This window comes from Galeopterus variegatus, unplaced genomic scaffold (genome assembly GCF_000696425.1).
Source record: "Galeopterus variegatus unplaced genomic scaffold, G_variegatus-3.0.2 Scaffold987, whole genome shotgun sequence".
NCBI lineage: Eukaryota > Metazoa > Chordata > Mammalia > Dermoptera > Cynocephalidae > Galeopterus > Galeopterus variegatus.
In genome coordinates this window covers 90150-98662 of record NW_007727098.1, presented here as the reverse complement: position 1 = coordinate 98662, position 8513 = coordinate 90150, and the positions used below count along the sequence as shown (strand labels likewise).

Sequence of the window (8513 nt, the reverse complement as noted above, 5' to 3'; positions counted from 1 at the left end):
CCAACGCCGCCCCCCGGGTCGCCGCGCCCGGTCCCCTGCGGCGGAGGCGGCTGGAGACTCGCTCGGAGCTGATTTCTGATCGGTGTCATCTCCCAGTGTCCCTGTTTATGCCCGATCCCCTGAAACACGCCCGTGTCCCCGCCGCAGACGCGGCAGCGCCGGGCACCTCCGGGTTCGGGGGCGGCGGGCTGCGGACCCCAGTGCGCACAGAGGCCTGCGTCCCTGGGACAGCGCGGCCTTGTCATCCCCGCCCCACCCTGCTCCTGAAGGGCTGCGCAGTGGATCCGCGGTGAGTGCGTGTCCCGCGCCGCGGGAAACGCGGGGGTCCCCGGACTGCGGAAAAAGTGGGCGGGGAGAGGGTCCGGAAACCCGGGAGAGGGCTCCGCGTGCTGTCATGGTCCTTGAGGGCCGCGGGTTGGCGATAGGGCACCGCCCGTTGCCGAGGGCCCGTGAGGGGCTCTTGGGGGTGGGGACGGTGTGTCCCCCCCAGGTGCGCCCCAGGATGGCGTGGACTCGCCTCCTCAGGGTGAGGGCTGGGTCGGGGGTCGCTTCCCTCCTGAGGTAGTTTCTGAGGACCCCAAAGTCACGGGAGCTTCCTGAACGCGGACGTCAGCTCAGCTGCTCCCGGTAACGCAGGGAGACCACCTGGAGAAAGAACGCGACAGGGGCCGCTCTGGGGACACCACGGGGGCTGCTGAGACGATGACCTTAAGTCCCCTGCAGGTGCAGGCCTCCGCAGGGGTCCCTGGAGGGGGCGTGTTAGCCCACTTCAGGGGACACCCCCTCGGGAAAGGGCGAACCCTCACGCGGGGAGAAGCAGCCTTGTTCCTGCGTCTTTCCCTTTTCCTTTTCCAACCCAAGTTCCAGCCAAGTGTGTAAAATCCGCACAGCCTGGGTGGGTCTTTGGGTCATTGGGGTGGGTGGCTTTGGGTGGGTTTATATTCTTTCTCCCCCCCCCCCCCTTTTTTTGCTTCCCTGCTCTCCAATCCAGAATGAAGCCAGACTGGAAGATCCCCACGTCCCCCACCCGCCTGACAGGGACCCAGATGCTCCTGAGGACCCTGTCTGGCTTCAACAAGCAAGTAGCCATCCCGCCCCCCAGGTGTGGCGTTTCTAGGCCTTTTCCCAGCTGGCACCTTGCTAAAGGAAAAGAGACTCAGCAAAGCTGTATTATTCCTTAAATGCTCAAAACAGAAAAGAGTAGGCCTTTAGCCTGTCTGATGTAGTTTAAAGGACCAAGGGAGCCCACCCTCACCCGCTAAAAATTACTCCCCAGTTGTCATTTGTGTCACCTCTTAGCTTAAAAGTTTAATCTCTGTCACAATGACAATTTCCTCGGTTGCATAAATCACTCCATTTGATGAGAACTGGTTTTGAAAGGAAGCACGGATTGCTCAGATGGGAGCAAGCCTATGGGTAGGTGAGTCTGGGAGGAGCCCCTGCGAGGTGCCCTGGGCTGGGAAGGGTTCAGAAGGAGAAAGCCACAGTGATACTCCTCACGCTAAGTGTTTTCTTTATGCGGCAGTTTTTAGCAATTGTTATAATGTGTGCTTTTGTCAATTGACTTGTGTAAATATGTACAATCATTTGTGAATAACTTAATTTATTTTGTTGGAGTGCAGGCTTTAGTGCCTCAGAATCCTAAATTAAAACATTTTACTGTATTGCCTGCAGTTTAAGAGCCTTTTTCTTTTTTGGTGCCATATGTTAATTCTGAAATCCGGGTGTTTCTTATAGAGGATGTCAGAAGAAGCTTATCAGCCATTTTTTTCTTCTGAAAAGATATTAATAAATTGATCATACATCTTCTGATCAGTGGATCTTTAGAATGGAGGGGACACAGTAATTGTCTTTGGAGAACTTTCTGGAAACCCCATCTTCCCCTCCACCTTGGTTTGCATGGTTATCTTAGCCAGTAGCTAAATGTGGCATGCCCACGCGATGTCGTCCATATGATGGCCCCTGACAACCACTGTTTCTGAATGCCCTACCTCTGACCTCCTTCTTAAAATTAATGCAATAAAATCTGTGCTGAACAAAATTTTTAATTTTTTTAAAAAATTTTAAATAAAGGCAGTATTACTGACTTTACCTTTTGCCTCAGGCTCCAGTATTGCCCAGCTCAGTACCATTACTGAACCTGTCTTGATGTGAAATTTTTGATTTTTAGAAAACTATTGCACTAAATATTATTAATCTTGATGACTGGGGTTTTGCCCCGCCCCCCCAACTTAAAGTTTGCAGCCAAGGCCAGTGACTCATTCACCGAGTCTGCTCCTGTCCTTCTGATAGATGGAAGGATGAGAGAGTTTGGCCAGGTACGTGGGCTGCAGAGGGAACCACCTCGCATGCTTCAGCAGCATGACTTGAGTCCCAGCCCCATACAATTCTCTGCAAAAAGCGACTCTTAGAAAAACTAACGAACAACGTTGGACTCAGGGCTCTATAAATGCTTTGGTAACTCACTGGATATCAACCAAGCTGAGGGAGGTTATCTAATCATGAAAACCAGGGTGGAGAGTCACGTTCCAGTTTTATTTTCCTTTAAGCTTGGGCACCGATTGTGTAACCTTGTGACAGCTTGTGCGCCCTGGTACAAATGGAGTTATTAGTATTGATGCACAGGGAGAGGTGGAGGCAGGGGCCCAGGACCAGCAGGACGGCACAGCTCCTGACTGCTCCTTGTTGGGTCCGTTTTGATTTTCTGGAGCACCCGAGCTGGCCACCTCTTTTATCTGTGTTTCGGGTTGCTCTTCATCCACAGTGCCAGTCAACCACAAGGCAGTCCTGATCATGAAATCCAACAAGTACTTTGGATTAATGTAAAGGTGAACTCTGTAGCAATGTTCTCCCAAGTGACAGATTTGCTGTGCATGTCTCCTCTCTAGAGAATGGCCTAGTGTCTTGATCAGCTCTGTGCCTAAACTCACACTCAGCAGCTCTACAGAATGACAGACTCAGCAAGCAGGGTGGGTGTGACCACACAGCACTGTGCGGTGGGGAGGTGTCTGTTTGCTAAATAAAGAGTAGGTAATCCCAGCAATCATGCTTCCTTCCTGGCTAAGAGTAGCTGCCATGTAAACAGCACTAGCTGGGGATAAAGTCTTCAGTTCTGCCGACAATGCCTTCTTAATTGTTTTACAGAGTGTCCCATGTGGCTTTTGTCGTAGTGCTCTGCCATTGCCTCCCGTCGGTGTGGATGGTTTGGACTCCCTAAATTGCAGAATTTGACTAAAGATCTGTGTGTGTTGGTTCTACACTTAGTTATGAGCTTTGAACATGCAATAAGCATACTGATTAACCCTGGGAAATTTTGAATACCGCTATTCCCTGAATATGGCTCATGGCTGATTTCTGACTTCTCTCTCACCTGTCTATCGGTACATGATTAAATAACGCAAATTAATTGTAATAACTTCCCAAGCAAATAAGATTACTTTGGTAATTACACTGGCCTCAGAGGTCCTATACCGCAGTGCACATTGGACCACAACTCACGTGGGGGTCTGCCCGCAGCTCTGGTTTGCCAGCACCACAGACGGCACCCAGTCTCATGACTTGCGGCTGGTACCCGGATCTGGCCTCTAGAATGCCAGCTGTGACTTTTCAACAAGACTCCAGAGAAAAATGCATTTACATGCTATGCCCTTGGGATTAGCAGTGTTTGGAGAGCAGAGTGCCAGCTTGTGACCCAGATTTTCAGGTGTGTACAGGCTTGGGCATGTTGGAGAGGCACAGCATCATCCTGGTTCTCTGAGGAAGCTGTGTCCCTTCCAGAAGGGCCCAACCAAACTGCCAGTTAAACCCATGCACATCCCTGCCAGGGTCTGTCTCTGCCCTTGCACCTCAGCACTTCATACCATAATCAATAAATGCACATTCTGTGCCCTAAGCCCACCGAGATGCTGAGTTTGAGGACTCTGGGCAGTCAGGGCTGTTCTCAAGGACACAGTGGTTTTTGACAACTCTGCTTATGCCATGTGGATCAAAAGGTATTTTGTAAGATGTTCCTAAACATAACTCCTAAGAATTGCATGAGGTCTTGGGGAGAGAACAGGGAGCGAGAAACTTTCCAAGTAGGACTCGGTACCGTGGGCTTGCATAAGGTTCTTTCAGAGCGTCGCAACACACACTCCCGATTGCACCATGTGAAAAAGGCCTTGCCTCATTTTCTTCTGTCCCTACTCATTGTAGCTTTTCACCCTCTCGGTCAAAAAATACAGCACAATGACAAAGTTCATCGTTCTTTGACTTGCGTAAGAGGACATTTCCCTGTCATTGAAGAGCTCATTCACCGGAATGCAAAGGGTTCCCAACATCTTATGAGGATGGATGCAGGAGTTTCTTTGGGTGACCAAGATATTTGTGTGCAGGGAGGGTTGGGTGTGGGGCTCACTGTCAATGCAGAGCATGTGCCAAAGACCCCTGTGCTCCCTGTGGTCAACACTGAGGCTGGCAAATTTGTCTGTGACTCTTGTGATTAGGTTGCAGGAGAACAGCAGTTTCTCACGGAGCATCAAGGACAGTCTCCACCTCCCCAGGACCGTCGGTCCCAAGTCTGTTCTTTAGCTGCGCAGGTTAGAGAATCGCGTCACCTGACCCCTCCCTCGTTAGAGGCTGACGAGTCAGCACATGTGGAGGCCTGTCATTTGCATGGGGGTATATTTTTGTATGGCCGTGGCCTCTGCCCTTAGATCTATTCCCTGTCCCTCCCTGCTCTGTACTGCTGGGAACTACATCCCAGGATCTTTTGCTGACTGGTGTCTGGCCAGGTTTGGCCAACAAGACACGGAGGGACAGTGAGGAAGAAGAGAGTGTGGGGTGGGGAAGGACATTTCTTCTGCTCTTGTCGTGCCCCGGGCAGCAGCATCATTGGCAGCCACTCCTTCCTCTGTGACTCCTGCCCCCCTAGCCAGACCCAGCTTCTGCCCGGCAGCCCTGGCCACGGCTCTAGAGTCTCCTGGACACATGAGCAGAAATCTGAAGGGCCTGACGGAGTGAGCCGTGTGGGTGGCTGGGGGGAGAGGATTCTAGGAGAGGTCGGGGTGGGCTTTGGATGTCTGGGGTTGGGTGCGAGGGAGAGTGGAGGACGTGGGTCAGCAGGGCGGTGCAGTTCGGAAGGTAAGGGCTTCGGCTTTGATCTGAGACGAGACAACGTTGGGGAACGTCACTAGAAGAATGACTTGATCCGATTTAAGTTGTTAAAGGGTCAGCCTGGCCACTGTGTAGACAGCAGGTTGTACAGGCTAACGGGAAGGACCGAGGAGCATCATGAGGACGCTGTTGCTGTCATCCAAGCAAGAGTGACAGAGGCTCAGACCAGACCAGGATGGCAGAGGCAGAGTGGCGAGCGGTGGTTGTTTCTGGACACATTTTGAGGACAGAATCCCAGAATTTGCTGATAGGTTGGATGTGGGCTCTGGGAGAAAAAGATGAGTGGCATCTGGCTCTGAAGATTTTGGCCAGAGCAACCGGCATGATCCTACTGCGTGGGACGCGAGGACCGAGGGAGGGGCTGGGGAAATGCAGGGTCTGCTTTCGGATACAGTAGATTGGAGATGCTTACGGGACCCCCAAGCAAAGAAGAATGGCTGGAGACGTATGTTTAGACGTCATCGACCAAGGGGTGGCACTTAAAGATATTATCCAGGGGGACAGTGTAGATAGCAAAGAGAGGAGGTCAGGACTGACCCTGCAGCCCCCCAGCAGTTAGAGGATGAGGATGAGGAGGAGCCAGCAAAGGGGACAAGAAGAGCAGCCGGTGAGTCATAAGAATCAAGAGAAGGTGGCATCCAGAGAGCCAGAGAAGGAAGGGTCTCAGGAAGGAAGGGTCTCAGGAAGGAAGGAGCGGTGGCTGGAAGAGGACTCAGGGTTGACCATGGGGTCAGCGATGGGGTGGCGCTGGGAAGCTGGACACAAGCAGAGGAGCGTGAGAGTGACAGCCCGGGGGTGGGCTTGCAGGAGCGCAGGACAAGGGCATGGTAGATTGTGGACGACTCTTCCCAGGGGGTCTGCTACGCAGGGGAGCAGAGACGGGCAGAGAGCAACATTGAGAGACAGCTTTTCTTTTTTTTTTTTAAGATGAGAGATATTCCAGCTTGTTTGTGTGCTGATGACACGATCCCAAGAGGAGATCCTGCAGGAGCAAAATGCCGGCCTGGGCCAGAGAGATGAGCGGTACCAACAGCGGCCGCCTTAGATGGCAGTGGACAGTCCACCCACAGGACGGCAGCGGACCCAGTCGCAGGCCTGGGAGACCAGGCAGGGAGCTGGGAGGCTCTTTCGTCCTCAGGCATAGGGAGCAGTGTTACCAGCTCATGGGAGGAAGCAAGTGGGAGGTTTGAGGAGAGAGAAGAGGTGAGGCGGGACTAGGGGAAGTGACAAACACGCAGCCATCCTCCCCAGCAGGTGGGGGCCTGCTGCCGCCACTCCCTGGACTCTGCTGCCAGCTCACGACGTGTCGTGAATAATATGGTCTGTATCAGTTTACAGAGAGCTGCTTCGTCCCTGGCAATGGCCGCAGAGCATGCCAGCATATGGACGTTACATAACTTGTTGTTCCTATTTATTTACCACATTATATCTACGGCGGCAGTCCCTGCTGATGAAAATGTAGGCGGCTTCCAGGGCTGGAATGCACGTGCACATGTCCTTTGAAGGGCGGGTGCTTAGCTATGGAATTGCTGGAACAAAGTATGTGTGCCCTACTAACTTCAATGAACAAGGGATTTGTCCTCCTTGGAGGCTGATCGGTTTGCACTTCCCCCAAGATGTGTGGATACCCTGTCTCCCCCCACGCCCACCAACACAATCTATTTCTAGCTTTGACACTTGCCAGCCTGCGAGGTGAAAAAGTGCCTCATTGTACTTATACCGTGCATTTCTCTTGCTATGATTGAGGATTAACATCTTTGGGTACATCTGTATTTCTTTTTCAGTTACCTTTCTGTGAATTGTCTATTTGTATTGGGGTGTAGATCATTTTTAAAAAGCTACTTATAAGAGCTCTTTACATATTAAAGAAATTGTCTCCTTGTCGGTGCTGTGGGTTGCAAATATTTCTTCCTAGTTTATTATTTTCTTTCAACTTTGTTTACCATGCCTTTTCTCCATGCAGGATTTTTTCTTCTGTACATGGTTTACTTTATTATTTATTTTTTATGGCTACTGGGGCTTTCTGTCATGTTTATAGAAGTCCTTCGTACCTCAAAATTATTTTTGAAATGCCACCATACTTACTTCTGCATTTTTATGGTTTCATTTTTTTTACGTGCAAATCATTTTGCATTTAAATCTCTGATCCATCTGGTGTCTACTTTGGAAAAGGTGTGACAGAGTGGAGGAGGGGTATGCCTTCACAGCGACTTTTGTCCCAAGTAGTGATAGTAGATGTCACGCTTGATGGAAGGCCAGATGCTGGTCGTGGGTCAGCTAGAGCTCAGCCACCAGGCTTGGTGGTCAGGTACCTCTCAGAGCCTCAGTTGCCTGCTTTGTGAAGTAAGACTGCGGGGCTGGAGGGCATCCAAGGTCCTCTCTGTCATCCAGCTGGCCAGTCTGTTGAGATGCTTTCTTCCTTCTTTCCTGGGTTCTTGGAGAGCTGAGTAGGACACCAAAAGTTTGTGTGATATGTGTAGGGAACGGCTGCCTTTTCAGGCAATAAGTGTTTATTAAGTGTGTTTCAGAGGTGAATCCACACTGATTTCTGCTGATTGAAGATGTGAAATGCCCATGCTATTGATGGCAAATCAATAGTGCCATCCCCTATAGGGGCTTGGGAAGATTATATGTCGGACATATAGACAGGAAAGTACCTGATAAACTCACTCCCATTAGAGTGAGAAGTGATAAGACTGTAATACTTTCTGTTTCACGATGAGTTCACAGACATGAGCTCATTCAATGCTCTCAGTAATACACACGCGCGCATGTGCGTGCACACACGACTCAGAAGGCTGAGGGACTTGCACAGGGGATCTGTCCAGGATCATAAGGCTGACAACTGTCAGAGGTGGGTTCGAGCCTGGTGTCCTGACTCTTCGTACCAAGTCCCCAGGTGCTGACTTAATGTGGTAGTGAAAGTTGTATGTCACCTTGACCAGGCTGTGGTGCCCAGATCTTTGATCAAACACCAGTCTACATGTTGCTGTGAAGGTTTTAAAATGAGATTAACATTTAAATTGCTGGACTGTAAGCAGATCACCCTCCAGAATGTGGCGGGCCTCATCCAATCAGTTCAAGGCCTTAAGAGAAAAGACTAGGATCCCCCAAGGAAGAAGGAATTCTGCTTGCAGACAGCCTTCTAACTCAAAACTACAACCGCAGCTTGTGCCTGAATTTCCCACCTGCTGGTCTGTCCTGCAGATTTCAGACTTGCTAGGCCCCACAGGCCCATGAGCCAGTTCATTAATGTAACTTTCTCTCTCTCTCTCTCTCTCTCTCTCTCTCTCTCTCTCTCTCTATATATATATATATATATATACATATATATATGTATATATATATATATATATATA

At 50.5% G+C, this 8513-nt stretch overlaps 2 long non-coding RNA genes across 2 annotated transcripts; both read left to right on the top strand.

The window, feature by feature from the left end:
• Positions 1-14: 14 nt before the first annotated feature.
• LOC103591556 lies at positions 15-1664 on the top strand. Its single transcript, XR_550587.1, has 2 exons — positions 15-289; positions 992-1664. It is a non-coding gene; the product is annotated as an uncharacterized LOC103591556 (long non-coding RNA).
• Positions 1665-4330: 2666 nt separating this feature from the next.
• LOC103591555 lies at positions 4331-7056 on the top strand. Its single transcript, XR_550586.1, has 2 exons — positions 4331-4577; positions 6082-7056. It is a non-coding gene; the product is annotated as an uncharacterized LOC103591555 (long non-coding RNA).
• Positions 7057-8513: the final 1457 nt, after the last annotated feature.